Raw genomic sequence first — 21,803 nt, forward strand, 5'->3', positions numbered from 1 at the left:
CATTTCTGAGAGGAAAAGCCAAATATATTTTCCAATTACAAATTTCTTTTCTGGCCGATTTGAATTTTTTTTTTTTTTTATATAGGTTCATATTTGAATTATTCAGAACTTTTTTTTTTTAGTTTTTAACCTGACATTGAAGGAGATGTATGTAGGTTTCTAATGTATTATTCTGTATCTACCGTATTTTAAATTTAGATGGATTTAAAAGGCAAATTTGCACATGTGTTTCTATGGGTCAATTTACAACTCACAAAAATTTGAAAGTTAAAAAAAGTCTTAAAAAAAGGAGAAAATGCATTTTTTTTTCCATTTTATTCATTTTTCAGTAAGGATTAAAAAACAGGTCACCCACATCATGTCAGACTTGGAAAAAATTAATTACAACTATCAACGATAAGAGGTTTTTTTTTTTCCTTTTTACAGAATCTCATTGCCCAAAGCAACCAATCAGCATCTATCGCTTCATAGACTGTACTGGATAAATCACAGAAGCTGATGGGTTGCTTTGACTAGCTTCTTCACTTTAATTCTCTCCAATTCTTGAAACAACTCACCTCTCAACTATATAACCTTGGTCTAGTGCCCCCAAGACTCTTAGACCCACAGCAATGGAAACCATCCATTATAGTTAAGTCCATGCTGGGAGCTGTTTTCATACCAAGCCAAGATATAGAAGATTATGTCAGTGTACTCTCAATTACACATCTGTATTGCTAATACCCGTTTTACAACAAAATCCTGGATCCGACCCGGTATTTGGAACATGGTGCCAATCCGGCCAGGATCTGGAATTTGCCCCGTTTACACTGCGGTGCCAACCCGGAATATTCTTGTGCCGGCATTGTTGACACTGCACACTGACATCACCTCCAAGCACCAGGACCGCTGATTGCCACGGTGAGGTCAAGCCCAGAACCAAGGTAGGCCGCACACAGGCATCCATTCACTTCCTCCTCGGCTCCGCTACTGTCTTCACAGTACAGCAGACAGCAGCAGTGGCTGTGTGTGTCCCCCGCCCATCTTCCATGCTGACCACAGGATGCTGCGGGAGGTTGGGCTCCTCCATTGGTGCAAACGGGTCCCGATACCCCGATACACTGCCATACCACCTGGGTCCTCCACGGGTTCCACCCTGGTCAGTCCTGTTTGAAGTTAAACACAATCAGAAAGTTCAAAAACCATTTACATATAAGAACACCTATTTACATATTGGAAGCACCATTTACATATTGGAACATCCATCCATCTGCTGACAACCCTGCCCACCTCTGCATAATGGCAATAATTCCAGCGCTTCCAGAAATGGACTTACAATAAGCAAGGTGCAATAAGTCCACAATGGTATCCTCAATTATTGCAGAGGTAGTTCTTTAATCGGACCAGCCGAAGGAAATTCAAAAGGCGGAGTCCTCAATCTCCAAACAGTGTTTAAGACTTTTTTGTGTAGTCTAAAACAGAAATGAAACAAATAGTGCAACACCTTTTTTCAAAGGGGAACAACAATTTATTAATACACTCACAATTTCCAGATAAAATCAAGCATATAGTCACCAGCCGGTGACAGTGTGGGGGAGGTTACACCCAGACCTATTCTTCCACCGATCATTAGGTTCCGGAAACCTTTTGTCAGGGTTAGACAGTGAATGGTGTAGATTCCAAACCTCCAGTCAGCATATAACAGGGTGATTCTACCAGCAACGGGAACACCAGCTTAATGCATTTCGGACCTTTGGGTCCTTCATCAGAAGCATGGTGTTTCCCGTGGCTGGCATGGTTTAAATAGCACATAATGTGCTATTTAAACCATGCCAGCCACGGGAAATTGTGAATGTATTAATAAATTGTTGTTCCCCTTTGAAAAAAGGTGTTGCACTATTTGTTTCATTTCTGTTTTAGACTACACAAAAATTTCTTAAACACTGTTTGGAGATTGAGGACTCCGCCTTTTGAATTTCCTTCGGCTGGTCCGATTAAAGAACTACCTCTGCAATAATTGAGGATACCATTGTGGACTTGTTGTACCTTGCTTATTGTAAGTCCATTTCTGGAAGCGCTGGAATTATTGAAATACCCCCCTTTTTTGTATTCCTATGTCTCTGGAAGGTTGGTGAACCCTCCTTTTGTCAGTACTAGCTGCGTCCGGTCATTAGCGCAAAGAAATACCTAACAATTCTGCTTGTATCCACCTCTGCATAATGTCATGGGATTATAAACTTAGGGGGTGGGTCCGACAGGGGCACAATGCTACCCGGGATGCAGTTAAAATCCCGGCGGTCGGGATCTCGGCGTTCGGAATCCCGACGCCGGAATCCCGACCGCCGAAATGCCGACACATTCTCCCTCCTGGGGTGTCCACGACACCCCTGGAGGGAGGATAAATTAGTGTGCCGAGCGTAGCGAGGCACCGGGCCCGCTGCGTGGCGAGCGCAGCGTGCCCGCAAGGGGGGGCGATCCACGTCCTCCCCTTGTCGGCATTTCGGCTGTCGGGATTCCGGCGTCGGGATTCTGAACGCCGGGATCCCGACCGCCGGGATTCAATACTGAATCCTGCCACCCAGTTACACCTGGTGGGGAATGAGTTTGGGTCATGTGGTTGAAAAATGGACATATTGAGGAGAATTACCTCAAAACTGAAACAAAAAATAAAATATAATATATGGTATAAGCTGTAAGTACTGTAAGTGCAATTATTAACATTTGCAATCAGATGAGCACGTAAATTACACATTTTATATGTACGGGTTGAGTAGTCTTTCTGCCACCTGCAAGCAGTATGTACATCTTTTACACTGCGCAAATCCGATTTGCACTTTATTCTTCCAGCTGAACCCACTCGTATATGAGATATAGGAACACAGAGTAAATATCTCACCTGGGTTTTAGGTTTTGCTTGGCAAATGGACAGTGCCCTTTACTAAAATAATTCTGCCTACGCTGCCCTTTGACTATAGCAAGTGCAAAAACATCTGAACCTGTGAGAAAGACAATGGAGGAAAGGAGCGAAGCTGCTCCCACACATTCCTGCAACAATATTAGCACTGCTGAGCTGACTTTAATAACACTGCAGGGTAGATTGGTTATCTATAATTACTCCGCTCCTGCTGGGGACACAGGAACACAAATGCAGATATACCCACACACTATGTTATGCATTCTCTCTGCATATTACATAATCTACCTGTCATAATACCTGTCATGCTTCCCTTAGGAGAAATACTTGACATATTTACATTGCCAGGCACGTAGAATTCTTTACTTCAAGCGATACAATTCCATCTATGGATTGGGCAGTTTAGCTGGGTCGATAACATCGAACAGGTAGTTTGCTCGGTATCTCCAATATACATTATGATGCGTGCTGCGGCTCCAGCTGTGTTTTGTTAATGTGTACCAGGGCTAGGGGCATCGTGACATTGCAAATAAATGGAGTACAGATGGAGCTTCTTTCATCTTTGCAGGGGCTGGCGGTGGATCCCTTACAACGGGAAACTGGGACGCGTGTGCGTGTGGGATGCTCGCGCGTCCCAGTCAGATGTAGCGCCACTCGCCAGTGGGGGTGGTCTGGCGAGCCCCGGCGCTGGATGAGCGGTGCTACATCTGTACACAGCAATAATTCACAATACTGACTTGAATTAGAATTGTCAGACTTAAAACTCATGTTGTTTTGTGACATGAAATGGGTTCAGTATGTTCTGTCGACAATCGCAATGTTGACAGTTATTATATAGACACCATAATATCAGCAAGTACACTATAAAGTATCGACATCTTCAGAATGCTGACCACCACAATTCGGTGTATTCAATGTGGCCGGCGAGGGGGTTCAATGGTGGGGATCGTCAAAAACAAGCGATCCTCGCTGTTTAACTCCCGCGCCGGCTGCTCACCCTATTCAACGCGCCAGGGAAACAGCGTGTGCAGGGGAGTCAGTTGAATACTGACCCTGCAAGCTGTCACAGTTCGCAGAAAGCACTGAATACACCCCAATGTTGAGTTGAAAAATGTTGACACTCTAAGGGTGGGATGTACTAAGGAGAAAATGTGGTAAAACCCCCGTTTTCGGGGGTTTTACAGCACTTTCAATTGTACTAATACCCGGCCGCTGCGTATGGTATGACCACCTTTGGGCGTCTGTGGCGAGGGTCGGCAGGCGGTGATAGAAGCCCATAGGCTTCTATCACTGCTCACCGACCCTCGCCGCAGACACCTAGCCCCCTCCCCGTCCTCCATCAAACTCCTCCTCCCCCTAGCATATGTCACAGCCGTATGTCCTTCCGGCTGCAGGGGGAGGAGGAGGCACCGGGAACAGCCGCGCTGAGCCGGGGATGTGACAAAGGCCTCCGTCACTGCATTGCGATGCTAGCCGCATATGTAATACATATGCGCTAGCATCTCTGCGGCGGCGCGGTGAGGGGTGGTGATGTATTTTAATATTTTAATACATCCCACCCTTATAAATATCAGGTGTATAATGTTAACATCTTATTTTAAGCCTATTGTTATGTCATATGTCAACATTTTAACTGTGACAACATTCGGCATGTTGGGGGTTTTGACATTTTAACAAAGTCGGAATTATAGCATACGATATTATGGTTTTAACCTTTTAACCTTTTGACTGTCAACATTGTAATTGTTGACATAATGACTACATCCCAAACTAAACTTATGTCTACTTAGAGCCATATATTTCACATGACCCAAGTGTTGCTCCTGGTACCTCTTTCACAATGCCAAAATGACCCAGGTCGGACCAGGTTGCTGACGTAATTACCCAGGCCTGGCCAAGGTGCGGTGCGAAAGCACCAAACCTTATAACCCAGGTCGAATGCACTGGATCCCGGGTCTGACCCGACTTTTGCAATGTGAAAGAGGTATTATACATGTGGAATAATAGCCTGGACGCTGTGGATTGAAGTCTCCGATCCACTCATCAGCTTACACAGAGCAACACTATACATGGTACAGGTCAGAATCCAGCATATTCCGACATGACCTGGCATAAACTAACAAGGTTTGTAAAGTAAATTAGATGCCTTGTATGAACCATGTCATAATTGCAAACACCCCCTGTCACAATGGTGGAACTTTGGAGTGGTTGCTCCAGGTGCAAAAATATAATTTGAGCCCCCTCCAACTCCACTCCAACCCAAGTTCATAATATTCCACAGCGCACTGGTTGGCAGCAGTTGGCCACTTAGACCTCAAGGACCCCGGTGCAATGCACCTGCTGCACCATTGGTATTTCTGCCTCTGCCCTGGTACCAGTATTACAATTCTAGTTCTGGTACCAAGTTTCTGGGAGATATTTGAAAATAATATTGAATTTTTGAAATGAGCATTTAGCAGTTAATTTGATAACAGTAGTAGTAATAGCAGCGCAGTTATAGTAATGTTTCCTGCCACAGCTCTGTAACAGTAGCTATGGCCCTTATTCTGGTTCACCCGCAAAGGCAAATTCCTTCTCAAATGGACAAAACCATGTGCACTGCAGGTGGGCAGATGTAACGTGCTGAGGGATTTAGATTTGGGTGAGTTATTTTGTTTCTGTGCAGAGAAAATACTGACTACTTTTTTGCAATATAGATCTCACTTTTTTTTGGGTGCCGGACGTGGTCCTGACAGGCGGGATCCCGACAGTCATTTACCCGACATCGGGATCCCAACTGTCAAAACGCTGACAGACAGGTGCCCGATGGCCACCCGCTATTTTCCCTTGTGGGGGTCCACGACCCCCATAGAGGGAGAATAGAATAGGTGGTGAACGTAGCGAGCCACCACGCCCGCAGCGTGCCACCACGCCCGCAGCGTGCCCTCACCATGCTGTCTGAGTCCGGGCAGTCGGGATCCCGACGTCGGGATAATGACTGCCGGGATCCCGACTGTCGGAACCTTATACCACACCCCTTTTTTTCCTCACAAGTAAAAACTCACCCAAATCTAACTCTCTCTGCACATGTTACTTCTGCCCCCCCCCCCCCCTGCAGTGCCCATTTGAGAAGGAATATGCTATTGTGTGCACTGCATTTGCTACAGTTTATACTGTATCTTTTAAAAAAAAGTCTTAGCACAAATCGCAATTGTTTTTTTTATTTGGTATTTTGTACTTTGAACTATTACTTACACAACCAGTGTAAAAAAAAAGTGTCAAATGAGATGAAACGCGCCAAGTTCTTTGTGGTTTTAATTGCAGCTGTTTTTTCTATAGCTTTTTTTTTTCTATAGTGTTTTTTTCCTATAGTAAATGCCTCTTATTTGGGAACTAAATATTTCAGATATTCCTGTTGATTAAAGGATCTGGATGGAGAATGTGCCTGTAAGTAATGGTTTATACTTGTCATTAACAGCAATTTTTTTAGTTAGTGTGTCTTTCACTTCTAAATAATTTCTGTATACTGTAATTGTGTGTACTGTCAGTGATCTTATACTGAACATACCAGCTGCCCAATTTTAGATTGGACAGTCCCCAATGTGAACGGTGTTACCTTTAGTTGGTGCCAACATGTGGTTTTGGGGAGGACCTTTATCCTTGAAAATTGTATGCTGGTTGAAAATGTAGCAGGTGTCTGCAACAAGGGGTTATTGTAACGTGGAAAGTAGTTGGGGCCGCATAAAACTTTGCAAATCTAGACTTGGATGATGTAGCACGCCACCCAGTTCAGAGTGACCATGCCTCCTCTTTGTATATGCATTTCATTAGTTAAGAATTTTAAAAAATAAATACCTTTTGTGCTGTCTACGTAATCAATATATACAACATAGTAAGATGGTTGCTGCCGCCTGGCATTGTAAATCTAATTTAAAGAGAAAACATTTCATGCCCTACCATCCACTATGGTCTGGTGGGGGAAAAAAAAAATACGCCAAGTCACCATGCCCGTAGCACGGGACACGGTACACTTAGGTGGGTATTCAATCGCCGGTGACCATCTCCCCATGGGGAGATGGTCGCCAGGCCCTATTCAATGCTGTCTTCCCCGACAGCATTGAGCAGAGTTTCTCGGCAGAACGAGCCCGACTTCACAAGCTGTCTGGCTCCTTCTGCCGAGAACGGCCGGGAAGTGACAAGCTGCCGGCTGCAGCTCGCCTCTTCCTGGCCGCAACTCGTGGCCACGCCTCCTTCTCGCTCCCCGGCAGGCGGGGCATTGAATCCCGCCTACATGTTCTCTGTCGAGCTGACCGAGAACGGGACAGGGTCACGGCGGTCGAGCAAGCTCAACCACCGTGACCTAAACATTGAATTCCACCCTTAGACGGTGCCCATGTCAACTATGTCGACATTTGGGACAAACAACATGAAAACTCATGTCGACCTTTTGTCTGATGACCTTCCCATTGTCGACCCAATGCTTATGTCGACCTTCCAACCGTGTTGACCTTAGTCATATCGACCTACTCTATTCCATCTGTCAATTTAAGCCATGTCGACCTTCAGTGGGTTGCATTGGGTCGACCTAATAGGGGTTGACCCAATGACCCCTTCCCATTGTGCTAATCACTAGAAGAAAGGTGTTCCGTCATGTCAGATTCCACCAGTGTTACCCGAGCTCCCACCTGATACAAGAAATTCCTTGTGAAGATTTGTAACATGGTGACGAAGAAGAGCAAACAGTCATGAGGATACCATCCAGCAGACACACAGCTTAACAAAGTGCCTGCCAATTATTCATAACCCTCAACATGACAAACATTCTCCAACTAAGCTTCCAATCCAAGATACACTATAGATCACCTACAACTGGAAAAAATGCATGTGACAGAATGCTGGCAGACATAGTAGAGGGGCTGGTTATAAAGGAGGGACTGGAAGGAGAAATTAATTGAAGGGAGGGAGAAATGTTGATGCGCAGCACAGGGCATTGATGTCAGGGCAGTCTTGATGGCATTGTGGGCCCTAGGCAAAACAATGCACTAGGGTCGCTACTAAAGACATAACTTCCTGTGGCATGTCTGCACCTACTCAGAGGCGTAGCAAGGGCGGTGCCACCGGAGCACACGCTCCAGGCGCCGGAAGACAGCAAGGCGCCTGAGCTGTGTCGGCACCGCCAGCTTGCACGCTTCCCCGTCCGCTCCTTCGTCCGCTCCCCCACTCCGCTGTGTCCGGGAGAAGTGTTACTATGTAAATTCATATCTCCCGCTGGACCGCGCTAGCCAATAGGCGCTTGCGGTCCAGCAGCCAATCAACTGGTGGCTGCTGGACCGCGAGCCCCTATTGGCTAGCGTGGTCCAGCTGGAGATATGAATTTTACATAGTAACACTTCTCCCGGACACAGCGGGCGAGGAACTGGGAGCGGGCAGGCCCGGCAACAGGGGAGGGGGCGCACGCATGCTGCATCTGTCAGCCCCCTGACGGCTCAGGCATTGGGGGGGGGCTGAGTAAGGTGTACTCCCTCCTACACACTACTGCTCCCACCCTTCATCCCTCCTGCACACTACTGGTCCCACCCTCCCTCCCTCCTACACTCTACTGCTCCCACCCTCCCTCCCTCCTGCACACTATTGCTCCCACCCTCCCTCCCTCCTGCACACTACTGCTCCCACCCTCCCTCCTGCACACTACTGCTCCCTCCTTCCCTGCTGCACACTACTACTGGCGGTGCATTGAAAATAGCAGCCGGTAGCGGGCTGCTGCACAGTTCTGTCCCCCTTGGCAACGAGCAAATTCAGTCCCCCTTGGCATCGAGCATGAAGCCCCTGGCATTGAACATGTAAGTAAGTGCCACTTATATGTCAAATGTGTAATGGGCATTGCGGAGTGTTATATAGTATGTCATGGGCATTGCGGAGTGTTATATAGTATGTCATGGGCATTGCGGAGTGTTATATAGTATATCATGGGCATTGAGGAGTGTTATATAGTATGTCTTGGGCATTGCGGAGTGTTATATAGTATGTCATGGGCATTGCGGAGTGTTATATAGTATGTCATGGGCATTGCGGAGTGTTATATAGTATGTCATGGGCATTGAGGAGTGTTATACAGTATGTCATGGGCATTGTGGAGTGTTATATAGTATGTCATGGGCATTGCGGAGTGTTATATAGTATGTCATGGGCATTGAGTAGTGTTATACAGTATGTCATGGGCATTGCGGAGTGTTATATAGTATGTCATGGGCATTGCGGAGTGTTATATAGTATGTCATGGGCATTACGGAGTGTTATATAGTATGTCATGGGCATTGCGGAGTGTTATATAGTATGTCATGGGCATTGCGGAGTGTTATATAGTATGTCATGGGCATTGCGGAGTGTTATATAGTATGTCATGGGCATTGCGGAGTGTTATATAGTATGCAATGGGCATTGCGGTGCTATATATTATGTGGGCGTATGTTTAATTGGAATTACAAAGTTCACTAAAATGTGCAATGGGCATTACGGTGTGTGGTATAATGTTGGCCGTGCCCGCTTTTCACTGCGCAGGAGCCTCACCTACTACAAATTGGGGGGGGAGGGGGGGCGCGAAACATGTCAAATGTGTAATGGGCATTGCGGAGTGTTATATAGTATGTCATGGGCATTGTGGAGTGTTATATAGTATATCATGGGCATTGTGGAGTGTTATATAGTATGTCATGGGCATTGCAGAGCGTTATATAGTATGTCATGGGCATTGCGGAGTGTTATTTAGTATATCATGGGCATTGAGGAGTGTTATATAGTATGTCATGGGCAGTGGTGCAAGTAAGATTTTTTTCTTGGTGGTACTGATAGCCTCCAACAAAAATGGGCGTGGCCATGTGTCATGAGGGGGCGTGGTCGGGATGCAGTTGATTTGCCGGCGGTCGGGATCCCGGCGGTCGGAATCCCGACACTGGAATCCCGACCGCCGAAATCCCGAAACTTTCTCCCTCCGTGGAGAATAAAATAGCGTGCCGAGCGTAGCGAGGCACCGGGCCCGCTGCGTGGCGAGCGCAGCGAGCCCGCAAGGGGGGGCGATCCATGTCCCCCCCTTGTTGGGATTTCGGCGGTCGGGATTCCGACCGCCGGGATCCCGACCGCCGGGAAATCGTATCGGATCCGGCGTGGCCACACAAAGCTAGAGGAGTGACTAAATGACAATAGTAGCATGGCATCAGGAGACAAGGAATGAGAAACAGGGAATGACTGGGGGTGGGTTGGCTCTTGCTTGGGGGAGAGCAGGACAACTTGTGCTTACAATTGTGGAGCCTGCTCTTCATGCTGTCAGCACCGCTGATGCCTGTCAGTGTGACAGGCTAAATCAGCAGTAGCCGATAGCTGCATCCATCACCAATCATAACGCTGGGTGGGCGGGCTGCGGATGCATTATATTTAGACTTAAAATAAAAATAGAATTGACAGTGGGTCAGGGGGTAAGTGGTACTGCGTACCTGCAACATATTTCTTACAGGTACTCCGTACCACGCCGTACCCCCTTACTTGCAGCACTGGTCATGGGCATTGCAGAGTGTTATATAGTATGTCATGGGCATTGCGGAGTGTTATATAGTATGTCATGGACATTGCGGAGTGTTATATAGTATGTCATGGGCATTGAGGAGTGTTATATAGTATGTCATGGGCATTGCGGAGTGTTATATAGTATGTCATGGGCATTGCGGTGTGTTATATAGTATGTCATGGGCATTGAGGAGTGTTATACAGTATGTCATGGGCATTGTGGAGTGTTATATAGTATGTCATGGGCATTGAGGAGTGTTATATAGTATGTCACGGGCATTGCGGAGTGTTATATAGTATGTCATGGGCATTGAGGAGTGTTATACAGTATGTCATGGGCATTGCGGAGTGTTATATAGTATGTCATGGGCATTGCGGTGTTACATAGTATGTCATGGGAATTGTGTAGTGTTATATAATATGTCATGGGCATTGTGGAGTGTTATATAGTATGTCATGGGCATTGCGGAGTGTTATATAGTATGTCATGGGCATTGAGGAGTGTTATATAGTATGTCATGGGCATTGCGGTGTGTTATATAGTATGTCATGGGCATTGCCGAGTGTTATATAGTATGTCATGGGTATTGCGGAGTGTTATATAGTATGTCATGGGCATTGCGGAGTGTTATATAGTATGTCATGGGCATTGCGGAGTGTTATATAGTATACAGGGGTGGGGTCCTGGGGTGCACACCAATTGAGAGGTGCGACCCTGCGGAGACCTTTCAGTAGAACTGCATACAAAGTCAAAGGTGCAGGTGCACAAATTAAACTCCCAATTTCAAAATTTTTGCAATAAAATTTTGCATTTTTAGCGAGGTTCTTCGCTTAGTTATGGCCATAAGTAACGGCTTGCCCACCGCGACCAGGTGACCTCATTAGTCGGGCAAGTCCCTAACATTTTGGGGGGTACAAATCTAGGGCCCAGGGCACCCCAAAATGGTGCAGCTGAGTGACCCCAGGGCAACACAAGACTGAAAGAAATATATAGTGAAACAAAGTGAGGATAGGTTAGTGAGAGAGGCTGCTAAAAGATAGCAGGGGTAAGTAAGTGAGAGGTAAAAAAATGAGAGATAAAGTAGTGAGAGGTGAAGTAGTGAGAGGTAAAGGTTAGAAATGAATTACATTGAAATAAAACACACAATAGGGATGAAAGTGAAAATGAAAATAAGTGTTAATTTGTGTTGCTCCTGAGGCCAAACAGCCACACCAGTCCAGGGGGGCCCACAACCCAGAAATGCACCCCCCCATCTGATAATCCATTAAACATTTGTGCAGGTCTCACCTTGCTCTGCATGCAGTCTAAGAAATGTCAGGAACCTAATTAAAACCAATATATAGGACAGGTGGGCGTGGGTGCTACCACCAGGCGCAGAAGGGGTCTCTGGCCTTCTAATGTGTATGGAAATACACGGCATTAGATATACAGGGGTGGGGTCCTGGGGTGCACACCAATTGAGAGGTGCGACCCTGCGGAGACCTTTCAGTAGAACTGCATACAAAGTCAAAGGTGCAGGTGCACAAATTAAACTCCCAATTTCAAAATTTTTGCAATAAAATTTTGCATTTTTAGCGAGGTTCTTCGCTTAGTTATGGCCATAAGTAACGGCTTGCCCACCGCGACCAGGTGACCTCATTAGTCGGGCAAGTCCCTAACATTCGTTAATTTGTGCACCTGCACCTTTGACTTTGTATGCAGTGTTATATAGTATGTCATGGGCATTGCGGAGTGTTATATAGTATGTCATGGGCATTGCGGAGTGTTATATAGTATGTCATGGGCATTGCGGAGTGTTATATAGTATGTCATGGGCATTGCGGAGTGTTATATAGTATGTCGTGGGCATTGAGGAGTGTTATACAGTATGTCATGGGCATTGTGGAGTGTTATATAGTATGTCATGGGCATTGCGGAGTGTTATATAGTATGTCATGGGCATTGCGGAGTGTTATATAGTATGTCATGGGCATTGCGGAGTGTTATATAGTATGCAATGTGCATTGCGGTGCTATATATTATGCAATGGGCATCATGTATGGGCGTATGTTTAATATGAATTACAAAGTTCACTAAAATGTGCAATGGGCATTACGGTGTGTGGTATAATGTTGGCCTTTCCCGCTTTTCACTGCGCAGGAGCCTCACCTACTACAAATTGGGGGGGGGGGGGGGGGGGCGCGAAACATGCCCTTGCTCCGGGCGCCTTGGCACCTAGCTACACCACTGCACCTACTATCAGCCATCCAGCAATAAGCAGCTTACAGCCAGTAACTGTTTGGCTGCAGGTCGATATAGAATATTTCCCAGCAGCTCTGATTTTTTGGGCAGCAATCTCTACTAGCCTCACAAGAGACTCCATAGGCACCAGCAAACCCCTGCTGGAAGACCCCTATAATTATGGGGCCCTAAGGCAGCTGCCGGGCAAGCCCATGCATTAAGATGGCCCTGATTGATGGTTGGCCGCAGGGGTATTTGCTAATAAAATTCAAACCAGTGCTTAGCATTGTAAGGTGTTCTCAACACAAATAAGTCTGGTAAAGAGTCGGGCCCCTAACATTCTGGGCCCCATAGTAACAGCACAACTCGCTGTCATCTTTATTCTTGGATTAAAACAGTTCTATCAATTATAATATCTTTAAATATATGGGGAAAGCACTTTATTTCTATTTTAATTAAAAGGTGCATTACCTGTGAGTGGCATGCATCTTGTTATCTGTTCTCCCTTAATGTAATGTTAATGGAAGTTACAGACAAAGCTTTTTGTCTAACAGACCTTGATAATTTGCCCCCTCTGCAGAAATAAAATCCTTAAAGTCCTCTTTCACTTCAAGAACAATCTGTGCTAAGTGCAGAAACAAGCTCATTCATTTTACATTCCATATAATGCTGCTTAATGTGACGTGTGTTCCCAAGGTTGCATTTGATATTGTGGATTCTGGGGATGCTGAAACCTTTATTCGCATGTAAGCAAAATTGTGAAGTGAATTCATATATTAATGACAGATTTGTAATGTATATATTTTTAGCATGTTGACTCTATGGGCCAAGGGGCAATCATTTACAGGGCAAAACCATGCCTTCTAACTGAATACCTTTAAAAAACCTCTGAGTTCTGCGGCCGTGTGGAATGCTATTACAGGTTGAGTATCCCTTATCCAAAATGCTCGGGACCAGGAGAATTTTGGATAACGGATTATTCCGTATTTCGGAATATTTTAATATTTCAATGATGTATTTTGAAGTATCTTGCATTTATGCTGTATAAACACATAATATACACACAAATATATTTTATTACCACATAAAATACACACAAATATATTTTAATTGTTCAAAAAACAAGGTTTCAAAACGTGAAACAAAATGTGTGTACTATCTCAGCACTGAATTTGAAGGCCAAGCAATCATTGTCTTGCACATATATAGTGCCAGTTACATATCATGTCCCCAGTGATGCTGCTACAAATGTCCCCAGTGAGTTTTTAGCAAAAAAAAAATTTTTTTTCACTTTCTGGAATGTCCGTATTTCGGAATAATTCGGATAACGGATATTCGGATACGGGATACTCAACCTGTACATGTCTTTATTACTAAGTAAGAAGGCTGACTAGGATATTTCCAAACAAAATACTTTTTTTGTTTGTTAGAAAGCTTCTTGCTGTTTACATGAGCTGGGCACTAGGGCCCAGGGAGGTCTGTCCTCCAATTTGATATGCTGCTTCATCATGTGACTGCAGCCATCTTGTGGATCCTTCCTCAGTACTGTAGAAGTGACATGGCCAGACCAATAACTCTCCTCCTTAGCATTTGAGAGTTCCCATTGATTACCATCCTTCACCACTACAATCAGCATGCGTTCACTGGTTGGGGAGTTGTATAAAACCCCATTTAGTTCAAAGCTTCAATCCATCACCAGTGTATACAACAGTGAGTACAGCTGAACCTGCTGTACTTCAATGGGCAGTATTCAATGGGAAAAGTTCTCCGTGTTTTGTGGAGAATTTGTGCTTTTTTCGCCATGGAGAGAGGTTTTTTTTCTCCAAAGGCGAGCCACCCTATTCAATGTGAAATATTCTCCGTCTTTCTTAGTGATTCTCGCCGTCTCTCTCCGTGAAGAAATTCTCCATCTTTTGATGGAGAGCAGGAATGTGAACTTTTAAACTAAAAGGGTGTTTTTTTTAATTTTGGTGTCAAAAAATCAGGTTTTTTTTTCTGTGGAGGGCCATGTTATTTTTATTCATGTGCCTATAGCACATGAATATATATTTAATTTAAAAAAAAATATTTTTTTACATTTTTTTTTTTCTTTTTTTTACACAGTGCAGCCAGCAGGGGGCCGGAGCGCTCGAGCCGCTCATTAGATATTCATATATTCACTGCACCCGAAGCACATTCGGGTACAGTGAATACTGGGTCCCCCGCTGGCTATAGAGGGGGGCAGCCTGTGCTGCCTGGGTCCCAGGGGGGCCCCCTACCCTCACATATGTTCTGTGGCATCCAGGGAGACTTTAATCTCCCTGGATGCCACGTCCCTGTCAGCTCCCTGCTGCGGACGCTCGTCCGCTGCAGGGGTTAAGACTCGCCGCGAGTGGCGGCGAGTCTTATAAACATTGAATAGTGGCAGCAGGAGAGGCAACGAGCCCTCCGGAACACGGAGAGTGCACGGCGAGCAAAAAAAAATGCTCGCCGTGCACGGAGAATTTTCGCATTGAATACTGCCCAATAAATTAACACTATTGCTTAAACAACTGGACTGTTAATACTTTGAGTCATCCACTAGTGTGTACCTATATAACTATGCAACAACAACACATGCACACATAGTCAGATCTAATCGTAGTACAAATTTGTTCTCAAAATGGGCAAAAACCATGTGCACTGCAGGTGGGGCAGATGTAACATGTGCAGAGAGAGTTACATTTTGGGTGGGGTGTGTTGAAACTGAAATCTAAATTGTAGTGTAAAAACAATGCAGCCAGTATTTACCCTGCACAGAAACAAAATAACTCACCCAAATGTAACTCTCTGCACATGTTACATCTGCCCCACCTGCAGTGTACATGGTTTTGCCCATTTTGAGAACAAATTTGTACTGCAATCAGATCAGAATACGGGCCATAATGTATCATTCCCAACAGTATTTTAACCCAAACAGTATAGGTAATTTTTGGTGTGCAGTTCCATACAATCAAGAAGTTTATTGACCCAATTTCCATCCCATCTATTATCCCATGTTTATATATCTATTACCAGTCTTTTATATAGCGCATACATATTCTGTTAGCGCACACTCATACATGCTAAGGTTACATTTGTTGGGAGAAAATAACCCACCAGTATATTTTTGGATTGTGGGAGGAAGCCCACGTAAATACATGGAGAATATACAAACTCCACACAGTTAGGGCCATGGTTAGAATCACATTCATGATAAGTTCTGTGAGGCAGTAATAATAACCATTAAACCATCCATTATAGCTTCCAACTTTTGTCTGTGGTCATTTTTTCATATTGACCATAAGGGCATGAATCATAATTTCAATATTCAATGCAATTCATACAGTACCTTATGTTGTGGGCTTTCCAAATTAATATTTCTTAAAGATATGATAAGAAGCACATAAGAAATAGGGACAAGTAACATAACATCACGGGCATCGTTAGGGTTAAACTTTGTGAGCATAATAGCAATATTTGAATGTTCTTAGAGAGACACATACAGTACTCGTCCATTTTATACCCCATAGCAGTGCCCTAGCCCAGTTTATGCGGATAGCAGCCTTTCATTTACATTATACTGCACAGTACCACGAGTATACATTATACCAAATTGTAGTAACCTCAGCTTACTATATGCTACACTGCAATGCTGTCAGTGTGCCAGGGACTTGCGGTGAGGTAAATGGCTCAAGAGTTCCTGGCAAGTACCAGAGCCAAAAATACAAATTGGTGAAGACTATTGCGCAGTCCCTGGTAGTGATGAAAGAGGTTGTTATGTCCTTCTCTAAATTCCGTCTGTAGTGATTTGAACCTAGATTCTCAGGCGTGGAGCAGGGAGAGATAAGCCAGAAGGATTTATATAATAAAATCCATACATAGTACCCAAAAACTGTGCTACAGACCTGTCTCCTCTGCCCTATTTGCACATAAAGGTATATTTTTTGGATCCAAGCTCAATCCCTCTTTCCCAATGGAATCAGGCTTACCTTTGGGCTGTGCCCTATATGCATATATAGGTATCTTTGGGTCCTCACTCATAAGGCCCCCATACACTAGCCGATTTTGGTCAGATTTCAGCAAGATCAGTCGGATCTGGCCGAAATCGGACCAAAATCGGCTAGTTTTGATGTCCCCTCAGATCCGATGCGCGGTCCCGTGCGCATCGGATCTGCGTCGGGTGGTCGGACCTGCTGCACGTCCGACCACCCGACTTGGGACCTAGTGGGGCGGTGGAGGGAGCAGGGGGGGCTGGGGACGCTGCGGGGGACAGCGTCTGTGCGGCGAGAAGGTAGAGGGAGCAGGGGGGGCTGGAGACGCTGCGGGGGACACAGGCTGCATAGAGCCGGGCAGGGGGAGCCGGCCGGGAGCTGTCAGTAATGAAAAAAAAAAAAAGCCCATACAATGAATGGGCGGCCTGTGATTGGCTGAGCGCTCTCTCAGCCAGTCAGCAATTGGCTGAGAGAGCGCTCAGCAGCCAATCACAGGCTGCCCATTCATTGTATGGGCTTTTTTTTTTTATTCATTACTGACAGCTCCCGGCCGGCTCCCCCTGCCCGGCTCTATGCAGCCTGTGTCCCCCGCAGCGTCTCCAGCCCCCCCTGCTCCCTCTACCTTCTCGCCGCACAGACGCTGTCCCCCGCAGCGTCCCCAGCAGCGGGGGACACAGACGTGTCCCCCGCAGCGTCCCCAGCCCCCCTGCTCCCACCAGCTCCCACCTCTTAGCCCCCCCCCCTGCTCCCCGGGTTTTTTACATGTGATAAATCGAGACGATTTATCACATGTAAAAAATGGCACATCAAGTGCCAATCTAATCAAGCTCCCCCGGGGAGCAGCCGGGGAAGCTCAGGGGGAAGTCGGGGGCGACTTGTCCTAAGGACAAGTCGCCCTAGTGTATGGGGGCCTTTAGATCTCACGGGCCCCAGACAGATTAGATACTCCAGACGGTCCACAGGTAAAAAAGTTTATTCACAGCGGGGTACATCCAGATAAAAAAACATCCAAATACAAGATAAAAAGTTTAAAAGTTTGTCAAACAGGGATATACCTTAACAACACCTCAGCTCACCCGGGTAAATAGAGACTGCCGGTGTGTTTGCCGTTCCAGATGGAGACTGGCACAAGGACCCTGGACAAAAAATTGTTTCCTCCTCACCAACGCGTTTCGGGCCCTAAGAAGGTCCTTTTTCAAGGTATCATACCATACCTTGAAAAAAGGCCTTCTTAGGGCCCGAAACGCGTTGGTGAGGAGGAAACAATTTTTATGCGCAAATTTCAGCATATTTTGTTAAAGTACCAGAGCCAGATATGCACACAATATATGAGCCATGGGGTACATGCCAGCATTATACACATGTGCAGCAGTATATACTGCTGGAGATTCGCTGAGTTTTGAGAGATGTGCAGAAAAGGTAGCCAGGGGAGGCACTGCCTCACCTGCCATGGACTTTTTACTCCAGAGTTTTGACTATAAAAATGAATAGAATTATAAAAATAAGAATTTTTGGTACTCTTTACCCATCACAGCGCCCACGATCTCCATCGCGGGCGTCGTGGGTAAAGAAATCGCGGTGATCGTGGGCATCGCGGCCAGTACATTAACGGCCGTGACGCGATGCCCGCGATCACCGCGATTTCCCATAGGGTTCAATGTTAAATTTAGTGCTGCCCGCGATTTTACATTCAATGCTTCAATGGCCGCGATTTGGCCATAGGAATCAATGTTAAATGGGCTACAGAGCCCAAATAGGAACAATTAACACTTAAATGTCCCCCCAAATTTGTAACGCCACCCCACGATCCACGCCAACCCGCAGCGTGGCGAGCGCAGCGAGCCCGCGAGGGGCGGCGGTACGCGTCCTCCGACCTTTTCATACCCCCACTATCCACGTCGGCGTGGAGTTGAGAATAGAATAGTGTGGCGAGCGCAGCAAGCCACCGAGCCCGAAGCGTGGCGAGCGCAGCGAGCCCCGCGAGGGGACGCGGATACCTTCACAGGTAAACGTGGCCCTACGCGGGCTTCACAGGTATCCACGTCCCCTCACGGGGCTCGCTGCGCTCGCCACGCTTCGGGCTCGGTGGCTCGCTGCGCTCGCCACACTATTCTATTCTCAACTCCACGCCGACGTGGATAGTGGGGGTATGAAAAGGTCGGAGGACGCGTCACGCCGCCCCTCGCGGGCTCGCTGCGCTCGCCACGCTTCGGGTTGGCGTGGATCGTGGGGTGGCGTTACAAATTTGGGGGGACATTTAAGTGTTAATTGTGCCTATTTGGGCTCTGTAGCCCATTTAACATTGATTCCTATGGCCAAATCGCGGCCATTGAAGCATTGAATGTAAAATCGCGGGCAGCACTAAATTTAACATTGAACCCTATGGGAAATCGCGGTGATTGCGGGCATCGCGTCGCGGCCGTTAATGTACTGGCCGCGATGCCCGTGATCACCGCGATGGGCACCCAACTAAGTAAAGAGTACCGAATTTTTTTATATATTCTTTGTATTTTTGACATATTTTATAAATTCAAACCTCCGGCATATACGTTAGCATGACAGGAAAGGCTGTGCCTCACCTGCCTAACCCCACCGCACGCCTCAGTGCTCCCAGACCACAGCAGAGGAACGCCCAATACATATTAATGATGTCTTTCTTGAAGTTTTGATACATTTTCTCATGGATCAAATATGGGAATGATGGACTGGGCCTTAGTAATCACTGGGAGGTGTTGCCTAAAAATTAGTAATTGGCAGGGCCAGGAAAAAGCCCCGCCTGCTCTATAGCGGACACTATTCCAATCAGGGGGGAGGGGGATCATGATGGGGTGCAGGCATAGGCGTGTGCACATGGAGTGTTAGGTGTGCACAGGCACACTCTAATGCTGTGCCCACCGTTATGAACGCCCTGCTGCTAGCAATACCAGCAATACCTTTTTACCAAAGACCTTTGCTTTTTAGAGCCTCATTCCATTAATAGAAGTGCCCATCAATCAATATTGTGTGTTTTCCATTATTAATTGTACTAGACCATTGTCATACCACTACATACCTGTGTCATCCATATATGTTTTTGACTTTATTTGCATGTACTGTTACACAGAGTAATTAGAAGGTTAAAATAGGCAGGTGATTATGGTGTGGCTGAGAGATGTTTAAAATTGTAGCGAGTGCCAAAAGATGATGGCAGACATGCTTTATTGGCAGTATTAGACATGCTCAATTGGTGGTGCTAGACACACCCCTTTGACAGTGCACCCCCTAATAAAATGTGCTTCACACACCTATGGGTGCAGGTAAAGTCACCCCCTTCCTAAATTGCTTCTGGGAAGCAAGTCCCTCTTTCTCAGCTAAAGAGATCACTGGGAAGATAGCACCAGCCTTAAATATGGGCAGGCGTTAAACTGGAGAGAATTGGGTGGAACTAAGTTCCACCACCTTTTATGGTGGTGGTGGGGGGGGGGGGGGGGATTGGTTTCACCTCTACCATGGCCCTGCACAGTAATTCCAACAAAAAGGCAAGCCCCACCACCCATGTCAACAGATAATCCCGCTTTCTCATAACATGTACAATATAAGGGATTTTACTTTGTAACATATAATGAACAATGGGAACTACTGGGTGATGTGGCAGGGATAATGGAGCACCACTGAGTGATGTAATATGGATAAGGAGCACTACTATTTGGTGTAATGTGAATCGGGAGCACTACATTATGTGTAATGTGAATAAGATTGTGCAACTGTGTGGCTTCCCTTAATTTGGGGGTACTATCGTGTGTCTACACCCCTTCCTAGGGAGACCACTGTCCCTATTAAAGTATGGGAGGTAGAGCACAAATTCATAGTTTGCAGCGGCTGTTGAGAACCTTGGCACTGACCTGGCTCCGTCTAATGGTGTGTGTGTGTGGGGTAAGGGGTGGGGATGGGAGTTTAATTGGTAGGTGAAAGTTCCACCACCTCTACAGAACCACTGTAAGCCCTCCCCAGACTCTCACAGCGGCAGTTTATTGTGATGGATTCACATTATAGCAGTAAATGCCGCAAATCCTGTGTTCAGTCCTTGTCTGCAAGGTTGCATATTTTAGTCCATGTTCATGTGCAGAGCCAAGTTTATCTTTGTGTTGTCTAGTCAGTTTATCCTCTAACTAGTACCCTGACTCGGTTGGGACTTTGTGTCACCACGAAAGACCAGGTGGCATCCGAATACAGGGTGGAGCTAGTCTGCCTTGGAAAGGCGGCTTTGAGTGAGAAGTCTAAGACCTGCGCAAGTGTCAGCCGACTCAGGCTATAGTAATAGAGTCAGAGTCAGGTGCTGCTGTGGCTTCACCACCTCGGCCACAGAAGCACAATTCAGGCTGTATTCAACATTTTGCAGACCTGCCAGTCAGAGAAAGGGTTAACCCGGAGTTCACCCCAGATTATCATAACAGCTGTGACATCAGTAGCCCTTCCTCCTGTATATGAATAAGCCAGTCCTCACATTGCCATGCAGAGCAAAACAATGATGCCTGACAATCAGCTGGTACAGAAACCATCTTATTTAACTGTTGGAATGTGAATGTGCACAAAGACTTCATCTCTTTCAGGTGCATCATTCAGTTCTGTAATAATCAGCCTTTGGTATCAGTGGCGTAGCTTTGTTTGGGGCGCCCCCCCCCCGCCGTTAATGGGGGATGCCCCCCCTCTCCCTGTCCGTCCGGCCGCCCGTGCCCCCCGTGCCTCCTCCCCCCATTGCCGCATGCTTACCTTTCCGTGCGTCCTGGATCCCCTCCTGGCTTCAATTAATTCTATGCAGACGGAACACGATAAAATGGCCGCCCCCATACTGCAGACAGTTTCAGAGAACAGTCTGCTTTATGGGGCGGCCATTTTATCGTGGTCCGTCTCCATAGCATTGATTGAAGCCAGGTGGGGAGCCGGGACGTGCGGACAGGTAAACCTGCGGGGGATGGGGGGCGGGGGGATTACTATAGCACCGCAGCCCCCCCGGCGCCCCCACATGCACAGCACCCCCCCGCGACCGCGGGAGCTGCGGTGCTATAGTTACGCCACTGTTTGGTATATATTAATGTCAGACAGCAGCTTTTTTTGCTGTGTAAATTAAATAGCATTTTGCACAAACAGTCATTTTAGAGTTGTTGTTTTTTTTTTTTTTATT

The sequence above is a fragment of the Crinia signifera genome, chromosome 4, assembly GCF_055691185.1.
Source record: "Crinia signifera chromosome 4, ASM5569118v1, whole genome shotgun sequence".
NCBI lineage: Eukaryota > Metazoa > Chordata > Amphibia > Anura > Myobatrachidae > Crinia > Crinia signifera.